The sequence below is a fragment of the Phlebotomus papatasi genome, chromosome 2, assembly GCF_024763615.1.
Source record: "Phlebotomus papatasi isolate M1 chromosome 2, Ppap_2.1, whole genome shotgun sequence".
In the NCBI taxonomy this organism is placed as follows: domain Eukaryota; kingdom Metazoa; phylum Arthropoda; class Insecta; order Diptera; family Psychodidae; genus Phlebotomus; species Phlebotomus papatasi.
Genome location: NC_077223.1, coordinates 92,213,389 through 92,229,045, shown reverse-complemented (window position 1 = coordinate 92,229,045; position 15,657 = coordinate 92,213,389). Strand labels below are relative to the sequence as shown.

Here is a 15,657-nt window from a genome sequence, read left to right as displayed (position 1 = left end):
CGTGGAAATGATGTCCCTGAGTTAACGTGCTTTTCTCGCGAGTTTTCCTCTTCAAGTCCGTAGAAAAAATAAATTGTGAGAAAAGTGTGTCAGTGGATGATTGAAGGTGGAGATGGATGAGAAAAGATCCACATGTGTAAATCACACATACTCCCTTGAAATGGGAGCCACACGATGATGTTTCTCAAGAAGTGAGTCAATAACCAATAAAATCCATCAAACATCTCTCACAGACTTAACTTTGGTAGCTTCTGGGCACGAGGAGCATTTAATAGACTGTTTTGGAGGGGAGTTACTATAAAGGTATTCTGGGTGATTTTTGTTTATAGACCATCTCAGTGGAATGCGCCGTAAAATAAGAAAAAAAAACGTATAAATTGATATTGAAAAGAAATATTTTGGATGTTTCTACCTTGAATTCAAATATAAAATGGCCGATGAATAAAATATAACGGCTGTCTATAAACAATTCGGTGCGTGGCACGCACTTGGTTGGCAAAAAGGACAGACTTGGTGATGGAAAAGAGCAAAAACGTGTTATATCGATAATTCAGGTGAAAGAGGGTCTGAAGAAGGATTTCCCTCGAGGGGACCTCTCAAGTCATTCAGACGCTCCAGATAAAATATTCAGCAAAAGTGTTCCCCTCATGTTGAGGACATTTTTAGGGTTTACCCTTTTCGATGCATAATTATGTATTCGTTATCGTATTTTATGCATTAAAAGTTCCAAGGGCACAATATTGTACTACAGTTTCACAAAATCATCCAACAAGTGGAACTTTGGAACATTTTGGAGGGGTCATTCATCCACGATTTTAATGCTTTATTTCAGGGGCCCATCAAGCCTAATAAAAAGTGAAGCTATTTTTCACTTTTCCTTGTAAAAATTTTGCAGATATTGCACCACGACTTAAACAAATTTGCTCGTAGTTTTTATACTATTTCGGCGAACATTATGAAATATGTATTTTTAGATAGCTTGTAATACAAAATTTCGAAATATATCAGACTGATAAGCCAATTCTCTTTTGGAAAATACTTTCCAATAGTCTTCAGTGCCTCTATGCAAAAACGTATGGAAAAATGAAATGTCGAGAGGCCCCTGCTTTATTCACTACAAACTTCAAAGTGCGGTAGCGTAGAAGGAGACGTTCGTCAACTTAGCCACTGTCGCGGAGAAGATAGAATTCACAGTCAACGAGGGAAAGACCACAAGCCAACCCGGTCCCGCATCACCACGATGCCACTAGAATCTCATGCTCGATTTTTTGGAACTTAGAAGTCATCAAAAGCTTCAAATACCTCTGGCCTACGGTAAAACTCTGATAACAGTGTGAAGATGGAGTTCAATGAGCGGACTGCAGTAGAGAATAGGTGCTCCCATGCTCTAATAACAATATTCCGTTCTTGAAACGTCTCCCGGTCATCAAATATCATGATATATAAAAGAGAGATGAATACTGAAACGGATCTACGCCCAATGAGCGAAACAGCTAGTGGATAGTGTCGTATCCGGACTAACCGGCCACTATCAAAGCATCCCAGATCAGTTAGCTGACACACATCCAGCGAATGCCAGCTGAAAGGATGCCTAAGAAACTACTAAACAGTGAGATTGAAGGAACAAGAATGAGAGAACGCTCTAGGAAACCATGCAAGAAGTAGTGGACTGGACAGTGTCCTTAAACAGCTGGGGCTACTGAGATCCTGGAGAGAGATGTTAAAGTGTCGCCAGGACTAGAGGAGTTTGGTGCGAGAGGCCCGGTCTTTTATAGAAATGTTGCAACCACTTAAATAAGTTATTATTGTAGAATCCAGTTCCTCTAGGAGAATGTTGGCATGGTTCGCACAGAGTGAACCTTCAAACAACGCAAATTTTTTCTTTGTTTGCAAAGAGGTAGTTCGTCATTTCTTAGCCGTATGATAGATCATTATCAAGTTCATGAAACGAGATGAGAAATGGTAGGTCAGGTCTTTGCAAACAAAGAGAAAATTCGCATCGTTTGAAGGTTCACTCTGTTCGAACCATGCCTACATTCCCCTATTAATATTTCAACGGTGATTTTTTTTAAAATTGCCAATCCTATCTGTTCTCTAGAAGGAGATCAAAAGAATAAATTCATGGACAGAAGAGTCAGTCTGGTTTGTTCGAACCACCATGGGAGCATGGAACTTAGCCATGAGAAGTGAATGATTGGTTATCGCAGGGTCCACGTCAATATTATTCAATATTTTTTTCAGATATCAAAAGTGCAAGTAGGAAATGATACGTAGTTTCAGGCAGCTAATTTTTAGTTATTTCTTTGAATTCTCATTCGTAAATGTTTATAAAGTATAGGGTAAATTAAGCTAATTCAAAACCTGCTCCAAATGGAAATTTTTCGCTACTCCAAATGAAAACGTCATTGTTTTCATGATAAATACTGTACTAAATTACTATATTTATATATTTTCTATACCACAGTTTAATTATTTAGTTAATTTTGCTCCAAATAAAGTGAAAATCCATTCATATTCACAAATTTTTATTTGTTAATTTCTCAGAAAAATGAAAAGTCACCTTTTACGATCGAATTTTTCATCGATCGACCATGTTTTCCAATAAAAAACACAATGAGGTGACTGTTCTTTATTCGTTTTGTTTAACATTTCTGTCATACTTCTGACTAATTTTGGTTAAATTAAGTGCTAATCTTTATTGTTAACGGTACGTGAAGTTGTCAAATGAAATAATTACAAATTTCGTGAACAAAAATGGTTTTTCTGAAGTGTCTGCAAATGCTTCATTAGAAAACCCCGGAAATATAATTTTTTTTGGAGAGATTTTCTTACTGTTTTAGATGGGAAAGGAGAAAAGACCAGGAATAAGAACAAATCCTGCACTCAAGAGCATCTCAACAAGGTTTTGGAAGCCTTTCGTCGCGGTTTCACTTACACTGTTTGTCTCCAATTAGAAACTTTCCCTTGTCTTCATTTGGATTAATTTGTTTCCAATAGGAACATTTTACACTCGCGTATTTTTTCGTATTTGAGAAGTTTTCAAATTATATCTAAAGAATTTTCACTAAACAGTAAGATTCTAGAAGAGTCAAGGAGCAAATTTATGTAATTTTTTCAGAAAAAATATGAACTTAATGTATTGAATCTTCTGTCAAAGTTAAAGTGTCTGAAAATGGTTTTGAATTAGGACATTTACCCTATTCTAAACAAATCCACATTTAGTTCCTCTTGGATATCGATTGTCAAGAAATAAAGCACGTTTTCCATAATAATTACTATTAATTTATCATTCCAAAATTTTGGATATTTGGCAAAATAATTGCGATAAAAGATTAGGCTGTATCAAATTACCTCAGACCCTCAGACTATCTTATTTTCAATCAATTTCAACACTGAGAGAAAAAGAGGGTGCGATTAACTTTTTTTTCCTCGTAACTTTAACACTTTTTAGCTGTAAAAATATATCAACGTTTTTTAATGTTAATTTTACACCTTTTTAAGTGTAAAATTTACATGAAAAAGGGTAATTTTAACCCATAGTACACCTAAAAAGCATAATATTTACACCGATTTCAGATCAATAATGCAGGGTAAAATTAACATTTCCGGAATGTTATTTTAATTTTTTCGGATTTCTCTCAGTCAGTGAAGTAATACTTTCAATTTTCACAACTAATTCATTTTCAGATTAACTTCATACGAATGCCACAAAATAATCTTTTATCTATCATTGTTATCCTTAGGCAAATTGACAAGCCCCTTGGAGATTCCTTCCATGTCCTTCTGCTTCTGTCATACACACATTCTGTTAGTCTCCTTGTACAAGAGATGTGCCTCAAGTGATTGTGTCCCATAGAGAGTCTCCAGTCAATACTCAAAGTTCATCCACTCTGAATATTCTACGACTAGATATCTCCTGAGTTTTATACATGGAGACTTTTATAGCTACAGCATTTGTCGAAATATTCACAAAAGGTACTTTTTTATATTCAACTGCGGGAAAGAGGTAAAAATCACATGTTGTTATCAGATGGAGTCGTATGGGGAAAAATTGTATCAAAATCTCCCAAGAAATTGAAGGGAATTGGAATGTCTGCAATAATAAAATAGTTCACCTTCTATTTCAACATTGGGATGGAATGCCCAAGTAGAAGGATAGGAATAAGAAATATGCTTTAGGGAAGAAAGTGAAAGAGAACAAAAAAAAGCCGTGGAATTTCCTATTGAGATTCTCTTCTTTACCAAACAAAAAAAAGAAGTGAAAGAGAAAAAATCGAATTTTTGTGTACAGAAGAAATATCTACATTTTAACTTGATTTTGCAATCGGAAAATTCTCTCATGGATCAGTCCATCTCCCATTTGGATGGTAATCGAATAATGCAGAAAATGTACTAGCTGTTTGTCTTGTGATTTGTCGGAAATTTTGGCAGAGACTCAATGTGATTTGTCATCAATAAGAATTCACTCAACTCGACTGTCAGGAAAATCCTCCCCAAACCTCAAATCACCTGCCAAAGTATCCTCTTCACACAGCCTCATTGTCCTCCAGTTCGCAGATAGTAGATCGGTAGAGTTTAGCACCTGGGAGGAGAAGCGACTATAAAGCACTCTCCTCAAACGACCCTCCAGCAGGCTCTCATTTACGTGCTCAAGGGTTCATTTGGTGCTGCTGATGCAAAATTGATCAGAGAACCGCACTTTATTTGCGAGGAAGTGCTATAAACTTGTATCATTTGACCATACTAGACATTTTCATAATTTCCCGCCCAAATTGCTAGAGCTCTCAACAAATTCTAATTAGAGAAAAGTTGCGACACATCGAAAATGCCTGATGCTCTTGCACCACATCTCTCGAACCAGCATTAAAATTCACAAAAGTTAGAAGGGTTAGAAGCTTTTACCATAAACATGCTAATACATAGATTATAATATGGAAATTAGGCATAGATTAAACCTTGAATAGATTAAAATCACAAGTTTTTGTAAGCATTAAACACTATTGAAAGAGAACATGATATAAAGTGTATTTAATTCTAAGCAAATTCTATATGAATATCAAAGCAAAACCTTCACTCAGTATATTCTCAATATGATAAGCTCTATCTTATTTTATTAAAACGCTACGAAATTTTAGTTCCAACTGCAGTACGTGAAATTTTGTAATCCAAATTCTATTTTACAGAACATTAAATGTGAATGTTATACGAATTAGGAATTAGAATATTTTAAATAGCATGTCCAATTTATTCCTGATTAGTATTGTAACATTTTTAGGGTATAAATTAAAAAAACTGATACATATTACATCAAAAAACCTAAGAACATTTTTTGTGAGAATCAAGAAATACAGACCGGTTTTATCAAAACCTTAGAAAACCAAATCATGAATGCTTGTCAGTGAAATATAGAAATGAATCACCCCTTATTTTAAAGCAATTGGGTTCAATATTTGGTTAAAATTTTTGAAAACATTAAATGCATTGAAATCTTTCAGTCAATAAAAGAACGTGCTGGTAATCCAGATATTTTATGGGTTTCAATCAAAAATTAAATTATAATTTAAATAATCCTTCCTTTTCTCTAAGTAAACACCAATTATTACAATTGAAAGTGTGGAAGTGCTCAGAAAAAAATAAATCTAAAATTTTCATGTTAAGTACGGAAATATGGAGTAGTTTCATGTTTCATTAAAACAGAAAATTAAAGACTTAAAAGTTCTGCATATAGTCAATACCATGGGGTTAGTTTAAATATTGCTTATATTCGTCTAATAAATAAAAGCTTTGATTAAATAAATAAGCTTTCAACTGCGTGAAACTGCTCCACCCTCCTCTAAAAGACGGGCTCGATTACACTCAATTTAGATCAAGTATTTTACTGCTCGAATTCAAAGAGAAAGAACTTGTCACCGTCCTGGAACTTAAACGGTAAGAGATATCGACTTCCGGTCTTCGATGACCCCCCAATAAAAAAAATATTTCCATACGTTTCCCCCCCCCCCAATCCTTTCCAAAACCATATTTTTAGGCTTTTCTTAAAATTTTTCATACCAGTATTTTGTGTGAAATGTCTATTATATACTACAATTTATCCTTTAAGACGAAAGATTGAATATTACAAAAAGGTTGAATGAGAATCATATTAGAATTTAACTGACAGAAAAGAATTTATATCGATCCTGGAAACCTGATTTTTCAAATTTTATTATGTGTTTTGGCTTTACAATCTTTAATTATTTAAGTGTGTATGATAATAGCGTTTTAGGTTGTTCATGATAAGTACCTTGACCGTTTAATACCGTAGATAAGAGTGACTCACCGATCTGGCATGGTAGATCGAATCGGTCAAGTCAAGACCATACTTAGAATTAAAAAAAGCTTACGAATAGCAGGAAGACAAAGTCACCTGTATCCGATGCCCTAGACACACTTACGACTTAAGTCGATCGACGGTTTAACGTAATTATAATAAAAATAATGATCAGTTTACATTTTAAGTATTTTCCGACGAATAATTTAAATAATAGAGAACAGATGAGCGTCGGAGTATGGTATGGAGTAGCTTAGAAAAAGACGATTTTTCCCACAACTTTAGACTCGGACTCCAAGCCTTCCTCAGTGGTCAAATCTAGAATTTTCTTGCTTTGTCAATTGGTCAGGGTTTCACAGGACATGGGATTTGGAGGCTCTGAACTTTTAGTGATTGATATTTTTCTTAATTGTAGCTTTTAAAGATTTTTCTTGCATTCTTTTATGTGGATTTCTTTGTGAGACTTCAAAAGACATACATATACCACTAATCAATAAAATATTATGCATATTATAAGGATAAGTTAATAGCCTGACTTGATTATTAAAAAAAAATAACCCGTCAAGCACGATTGGGCCATCAATAGTAACCCCTAAAACAAAATATTTCCTATAGTCATCTAAAGATAAGCTTTGTTCTATGAAATCAAAAAATATTTTTCTGGTCTTCAATTTTTAACTGTCCTTGAAGGGTTAGGGGAGTCCAGGGTAGAATTAGCCACCAAGTGAAATTTATGATTGCGTATAATTTGTACAAAAATTTTTTGTATGAGGTTGATAAATATTTCAATGAATAGTAAGGGAAGTATATATTTAGAATAAAGAGTGGTTTCCTCAATATTCCTTCGAAGGCAAACTATAAGATACCACTATCTAATACTATACGTGGCTAATTCTGCCCCGGTCTCCCCTAAAACCAAAACAGCTGATTGATGGATAAGTGCATGTTTTTCGTTGCTAAGTTTTGCGAAGTATTCTAAGGGTAAGGGAGCCTTTAAAAACGATTGAGTCACCGGTGTCCCAAAAATAACATTATTGCTTCGATCACATAAAGTTACGTTTTGCTCTAGAAAGTCTTAAAAATTATGTTTTCGAATTCTCGATTTTTGACAAACTCATCTTTAAAGAGTTAAGAAAACAGTCGTAATCTTGTAACAAATTCCAAGATTATCGATTCAAGGCTGTAATTTGAAATTTCAAACCCTCATTAAAAATTTAATTTCTGAAATAACGTATACCAGAGGTGTGCAAGAACCGTTGGAAACCGAATAAACGTCAAAATAAGTTTGTTCTGGTAGCGTTTTGACCATTGACGTGTATGTTTTATTTGACGTTTATTCTGACGTATACGAAAACCTACTATGACTCCAGCGCAATCTAGTGTCCCTCTGGCAAAATTCAAATATACTAAAAAAAAATTTATAGAACTACAAATCTCATTTTGTCATGTTGCTAGAAAGTTTTGGCTATATTTACAATTCACTCTGTGTGCCTCTTTAATTTAAAAAGAACTATATTTAATATTTCTTGAGTACAAATCCATATTCTTGCATGATTGTGAAAAATGCAATTCCACATCCATAATCCACAAAGAAAGCTCTTACTATCGGCTGTATAACACGAATTCTCGCATTGTGAAATATTCACACAAAAAGATCTTCATCCATGAGTTATCTCAATGGTTACAGAGAAAAAGCATGAAGAGCTTGGGATTTTAGAAGTGGATAATGGGCACAAAAAAATTGATTGAGATTCTTTCCGCGTTTTTTTCCTTACATTCACATTTTTCATAATACATTTTTCCACAAACATGATTGTTGTAACATCCACTTCAGCATTTTAATAATCTTGCATATTGGCTACGCAATAAGTAAAATAAAAAAAAATCACATTTCTCGAATGACTTCTTTTATTAGCTTCCTTGAGTTTGGTTTGTGAATTTTTCCCTCAGGACTTTAGCTGTTTTATTTTAATTAATCTTTTTCAGGAATTTCCCGGCAAGACTGGTCTTTCGTGAGAAAATGGTTGGAAAAATCCTTCCTAATCTCATAAGAGGAGAGGCAGTATTTTTTAGAAATGTCGCAAGAATGGTAGATATTCTAAATTGCCACAAGTCTTAATCGGATTAGCGACCATGAGGATTTGTACTGGTGAAGATTATAGAAATGTTACAGAAATTTTTACCAATTACCAAAAGGGATTTATGAAGTTCAATTTGAATAATAAATCGGACGACGAAAGGGGATCTAGAGGAATCCAAAGTGATAAGAGCAATTAACTCTCAAAAGTTATTTTCATTCACTTCAACATGGAAAAGTTCCTTCTTTCCCTTTCAGCATCCATTCGCAAATTCACTCACAAGATATTTTACCAATTTTGCCGAAATTATTTAAGATGTTTTAAACCAGAAAACACGGATGGTGATGGAAAAGCATCGTTCTTATACTCAACTTGAATTTAACTTAATGGAAATTTGTGTTAAGTTTATAAGCAAAATTCGCAAGTACGCTGAGGTGAAATTTAATTACAAATAACTTGAACTCTCTGACAGGTTTAATTATGGTTTTATAGAACATAGGGGAGACCGGGGTACCTATAGCCAGGGGTAAAAGTAGACAGTGGATTTTTCTCGTTTTTCTTAAAATGTACAATGAGCAAAGTATTTTTTAATGAAAGTAGGAATACATCCCAATATTCCCAGAAATATTTATAACTCTGATCCTGTTATCCTACAATTTAGAAGCATTTTTATAAAATGGGTATAAAATTGTAGTTTTGATGTTACAGTTTTTGGACCAGCATTTGGTTTTCTGAGTTTCTAGACAAGATTTCATAGTTTTACCTCGTTTCTGGTTTAATAAACCTAATTAAAAAATATTTTTCACTTGGATAATTATTATCCACTTTTTTATATAAGATGATAAGCCCTGAAACAGCCCTCGGGGCAGTTGTAGTCACTCTTCCGTGGCGGGCTAAAACTATCAATGATTTTTCACTAATAGATTGATAATTGTTAGATGAAAAAGTACTATTGATATTCCAAGCAATATTGCAATTTGTATGAGGAACTTGAGAAATAGATTTTTTCAGAATGTTTGCATTAATTTTGCCTCAATTACAAAAATGTCATAAAAAAGTTGGCTAAAGCCTTTTTCTTTAGGTTTAAGTAACATATTTAGCATCAGTGGGCTTCAATGTATCAAGCGAAACAATCTTTGGTATATCCAGTTTAAAATTTAATCTGGGAAACTAGTGGCAATTAGTACCCCAAAAGTGGCTATTTCTACCCAGGCCGGGGCAAGTGTAGCCAATGTGCCATACTTTTTTCATTATCCTCTCAAGAAAAAGCCAAGGATTTTAGAGCTTTGAACTACACTGTTTCATATAGCCAATATCCTAATGCTACTTATGAAACATAAAAATATTAGACAAAACTTATCATTTTTTCAGAAGTCACTCGCGAAAAAAAAGCTTCATTTGCTGGCTAATTCTACCCCTGTCTCCCCTATAAGATTTTAACATGCATTTTGGCAGAAAATATCTAGAAATTCCTTAAACATATTTCCAAGTTTTCAACGGTAAAACTTTTCAAGTCAATTTATATTATTAGTATTTTATGTAATTTTCATATTTTTAAACCACTTAGATTTATTTAATTTAAAATGTGTGGGAGATTCCTTATTATCGTCACTAATAGTAATAGTATAGCACCGACAATCGGATCACAGGATCAACCATTATTGTCGTAACTTATTTATTCTTATCACTTATTGTTATAATCAATTCTTGTAACAATATGAAAATATACAGGCTATACAAGAATTGCTGATTTAAGTGATAAAAGTAAGTTACGATAATGGCTTATTTAAACGACAAATCAATAAAAAAAAACTTGAAAGGGAGATGACAAAGCGTCCTAGCCGTGCGCGGAATATTTGAACTCACTAGATATAGCTCTCCGTGAATTAGTCTTTCGCATGATATTTTGGTGCTTAATGGTCTATTATAGATCAGATTGATTCATTCACAAAAGCATTTGAAAATCATCAGAATCGGTATTTAACTAATTCATTGCCGATGGAGACCGATATAGCCAGATTCAGAATTTCAATACCTTTCCAAAAATACAAATGTACCAAAATCAGTTGAAAAATGGGTCATTCAAAGAGTGGTTGCAATGATCAAAGCCCTCCAATAATTCAAAATTGCGTATTTTCCGGTCGCAGGTATGTTTGGAAGAAATATTCGCCTAGCCTACCTTCAAAACATATCCGAAAATCACTGAAAAAACTTGGGAAAAAATGAGAAAAACCGAGTCATTTAAAATTGACATCAATTCCCATTGGTATCAATTAGGGTAAAGGCTCATAATTTTGTACAGTCTACTTATAAGCAAGGATGTTCCAAGTTTGAAGTGCGATATTTGCAATACTAATTGACTTTTTTATGTTACTTTTTTTGTTACTATTTCAGAAGGGTTGTTTAGAAACTTGGCAAGGGTTTATTGTCTTTGTTTTTACTAAAATTAGTCCTAATACGTTTAAAAATGAATTGATATGTAGAGGTGAATTTGACTCGAATTTTGGACAACTTGGTTATTAATTTGGACAACTTGGCTGTAAATTTGGACAGCTAATCCTCCTCAAAAGGATGCCCATTGTTCTTCATTTCAAGAACCAATCTTACCAAGACCTCTTCCTGTTCATGTAACTAAGGGAAACGTAGAATGTCACAAAAATTCCGGAAACTTTCCATATCATTTATTAAAGTGAGTTGACTTCGGTAATCCAAGTGCTCGCGGATGCGCTCATTCCCTGGCCTTTCCGGGAGCCTTTTAAGGCTTTTCTTACTACATCTCGTTCGTAGAGATGATGCTACTTTGTTTCTCTAGGCATTTGTCCAACCTAGTCATCACAAAAGCCAAAACTTCACGAAATTTCAAGAGAAAAACACCTGTCCAAAATAAGGAGTATCACCTCACTGGTAAATGTCTTAAAAAATTTCTCATTTTTCACACGAAAAACGTAATTCACAAGACAAATCTCACTTCAAATCAATTGTACAAATCACCATTAACATGAATCAACACAATTTTCAATGAATATTCAATAATATCACTCAAGAAAAGTGAAGAAACATTGTTAGTACTTCACCACAGCTAAATAAGACTGAAGTAAACACAAAGTTCTGTCATATTTCTCGTAAGGAATTGCTCACAATGAATTTTCATTAAAGCATTTCAACTCAAATCATATTTAAAATTTAACGTATTTAGTGTTAAAATTTTTGGTAGATTACTGACGACAATTTGCATAAGAAGGTCAAGGAGATGAACTCCCTCCGGATGCGTCAGGGGGTGCAATCCTTTCAGGACAGGTAAACACAAAATTCTTTGCCAAAGCTTTCGACGCTACAACGCGTCTTCCTCAGTGGTCAAATCTGTGATTTGTCTCTGAAAGTCTGTCCACACTGTCTATCCACTACTCCAAATGAGGATTTACAGGGAAAATTGGGAATTCGTCGCGGGTACTCCTTCTTGGACATTGATCTGAGGCCAACTCTGCTACCTGTGCACATCTCCATGACCTTTTTCAGTGTTAAAATCTTCCAAAAAGAACAAATATTTAGATAGATTTCATTATTCATCAAATATTGGAATAAAAATCCATGGTTTTAATCAATTTATTTTTAGTGTCCAATTTTATCCTCAAAGTGTCCAAAATAAGAAACTGGACAAAATTATGAGCCCTTACCCTACTTAAAATTGGCATATGAACGTGTAATATTTAAGGGTCGTGAGATATCAAATTATAACACCTTCTGCCATACGACAACCTGTGAGTTAACTTACAATGCTCTACTATTTAAACACATTTCAAATAATCTTTGTCATTTAATTTCATTCAAAGAAAATCCACTCTGATTTTCGTATTGAATATCATCCGAATATATACCAAGGATCCTTCAACAACTCGTGAATACTGTGAGACAAAGGGCTTTAAGTATACTTAATGGTGTCTAGACAGAATTTTTGAGTGTAAGTTGAAGAACGCGTGCTGGAATTTCTACTATTATGGATACCTCAACATGAAACTTTTCCACGAAATTCTCTTCTAAGAAATAGGAACAAAAAAAATGGTAAATGAGGTGGAAAATGGACGAATGTGATTGAAAGTCTGTAAATAGTTTTCAGTGTAATTTCTCAAATTTTCCCAATCATGTCCAAGAAGTCTCACACAAATTGTGAAAATCTAATAAAGAACGTGTGAAAATGCTCACATGAACACAAAGAGTAAAAAACATTTTTCCAGGCAAAAGGGAAGCCACCCTCAAGAGTATATAAAAGTCCAATAACTGAGGTCATCGATTTGTTGCCTCGAGGTGAAAAATGTGCCACTTGCTCGTGTATAGTGCTAAAAAAATTTTACAATCAAACACAGAAAAAAAAAGTATTTGATGATTCCATTTCCTCTGTGGTATAAGTTTTATTATGTGATATAATATAAAAAAAGAGCGAATGAAAATTGGGAAGAAAAACACAAAGAATCTCTTGAATTTCTCTGGCAAGATGAAAACTTTCTTTTACTGTAAATTAAATAACTTTCACACAATTTGACCTTTCATGTGGGATAGGGGACCCCACACATTCTCCACGGTAAATGAAAGTAATTTATAGAATCCAGTGATTCATAAATTTTCCGAAATCAGTATTTAAGAAATAACCATGTATATTTAGTCTAGGGAATACTGACACTCAATTTTCATTTATATAGTTCAAAATTATATTTATTTTGCTCTTTACACCGTCTCGAGCGACTGTAAAAGTTATATGCCTCGGTGTGAAAATTCACATTTTCCCCAGGATTTGCGACTATATACAAACAATAGCTTAAATGGCATCGTAAAAATCAAAGTTTATGGCTTAAACGTAATAGTAATTCTTCGAGTGTTGCTCTAACTCGGATATTTCTTCTCGTTAAGCTCAGTGAATAGTGCAAATCAATTTTCAAATATTTGTTAGAGTCTCATTGATTGTTATTGCCAATTGTATGACTATTTGCACTGTAAATGTGCAATATATTGACCATTGAGAAAATTCCTCGAAACCATAAAGGGTGAATATGGGGATATTATAAATGTTTGTATTTAGCAGAATTCATCTTATTTGTGAACTTTAGGACTTTCCAAGTACAATAAAAGCTCACTCTAAGAAACCAAAACTCACAATTGACTAACCTTTGAGATATTTCAACAATACCAATGTTTCAACTTCAAAAACAACATTCAATTGTTGCTGTTGAACAAATAAGTAATCAAATTAATTGTTATGGGGTGTAGGCACCTCTTTTATTCACATTACTGGCAATTTAGATAAGCATACAATCATCATTTTCTTCAATGAATTGTACTTTCAAATAAGTATAGGCATTTTCTTTCATTAAGGGATTCGTATTGTATTACTCAATTGTTAAATGAAACATTTAACTCAATTTTGAGACTAATATTAAGATAAAGTCATGAATATTTATCCCCTTTTTCTTCTCTAAGAAAGGCACTGTACAAATGAGCAATATAAAGTTAAATTTTGTCAGTAAAAATGGTAAAAGTCATATTTCAGCAGTTATCAACTCAACTCACAATTTTAAAATCAGTAAACTTATCGTGTAAATTTTTTAAAAGGAAAATTACATTTTACCAAACAATGACTTAGTTCAATTTGTTATTTACCAAATTATAGCCAAATAGTTTTTATCCCAATCAAGAAGTTTACAATATTATTGTTGCAATTCAAAGAAAGTGCAACATGTACAATCTTTTTTTTTTCAAAATGTTACAGGGCTTCAAATCAAACGATAAGAGGTATCAACTTGCGGTCTTTGGAAACCCCATTACAAAATTATCTAGAAGTATTTCTTTATTTCCGTCTCGTTCGCTTCTGATTTAATGAATCGATTTATTTTATTTTTCTGACGTGTTTTGGATTCAGATGATTGTTTAATCAACTTGAGAGGGCTTATTTCACAAGCGATTTAGTAAAATTTGACTTTTCTTAAAGATTTTGAAATTTCCAATCTAAAGTGGTTCCAATTAGTGGGGTTTAGTGGTGCAATATAGACATGACTATTGCCTCTTGGGCGAGTAGAACCCTAGATGGACTCGCAGTCGTGAGTTCGAATCCCGCCCGACGAGCGTCAGGAAGAATACATTTTCACTGTACCGGGATAGCGGTTTACGATCAGCAGATTCTTTCAACACGGGAATTAGTAATAATGAGTACATTGTTATTGAAGTAAAATGTTTCGATACAATTGATATTAATATAATCGGCAATAAGTCAGTAAAGTACCAGTAATTAGATTTTTTTTATTTGAATAAGAATTATTTATTGCTTTTTATTATGTATAAGCTTCTAGAAGTCAAATTATACAGAAGATATCAAATTCCAGTCTTCGATGACCCCCGCATTTAAACCACATAAACCCATCCTCAATGGGTCGAAATCCCGAAAGGATCAATATACCGAAAGCTAAAATCCCGAATTGGTCAATATCCCGGAAAGCCAAAATCCCGGAAAGCCAAAATCCGGAAACACCAAATCCTCATAAGCTAAAATCCCGAATTCGCGGTTTTGGCTTTTCAGAATTCTGACCCATTCGAGATTTCGATCTCTTAAGGATTTTGGCGATCAGTATTTTGACCGGCACCGTTTGCATTACAATTGTATTTAGTAAATTAACTATTTTTAAGGTTTCCAGCAACATATCAAATTTAGGACTTTAAGGGTTATACACAAAGTGTACACAATTTGGCATACTTCACATACGGTATTCAAAAGTTTTAGAATGAACCAACATTCAATTACGGAATGATTTTCTGATTTAAATGGAACTCTTTAAAGACATCTGTTAAAGCCGGTTTAAAAAATGAATTATCTCGCGATATATTAGGTGGATGAAAAATTATCAGCGTTTTTCTTCGATTTTTTCCAACAAAGTTAGAAACGGCGATGGTCGCATTGTCTCAAATCTGATAACTATGTAAAACGTGAAGAGCGTTTTCAAACTATCAAATAAAAAAATAATAATGCGATTCGAACACCTTTGATGCCGAAAAAACTGGTAACTGAAGAGGTAATTGAATTAGGGATCCTTAAGTCTTTAAGGACGGTTGTGTCACCGGTAACCTATAGAGGAAGTGATTTTTTCATAATATTATATCTAAAGGTTTTATTTACTTTTTTCTAAAGGTTGTACACAGTCACAGTACAAGATTGTAAGAAACTTGAGCATTTTTAGTCAATTTACATAAATTATATGGGTTCCAATCGTCCATTGAGGTAACAAAAAT

At 33.5% G+C, this 15,657-nt stretch overlaps 1 protein-coding gene across 7 annotated transcripts in view; it reads right to left on the bottom strand.

The window, feature by feature from the left end:
* LOC129802393 (uncharacterized) overlaps positions 1–15,657 on the bottom strand; it is a 209,251-nt gene that overhangs the window by 169,416 nt on the left and 24,178 nt on the right. The window lies entirely within an intron of this gene.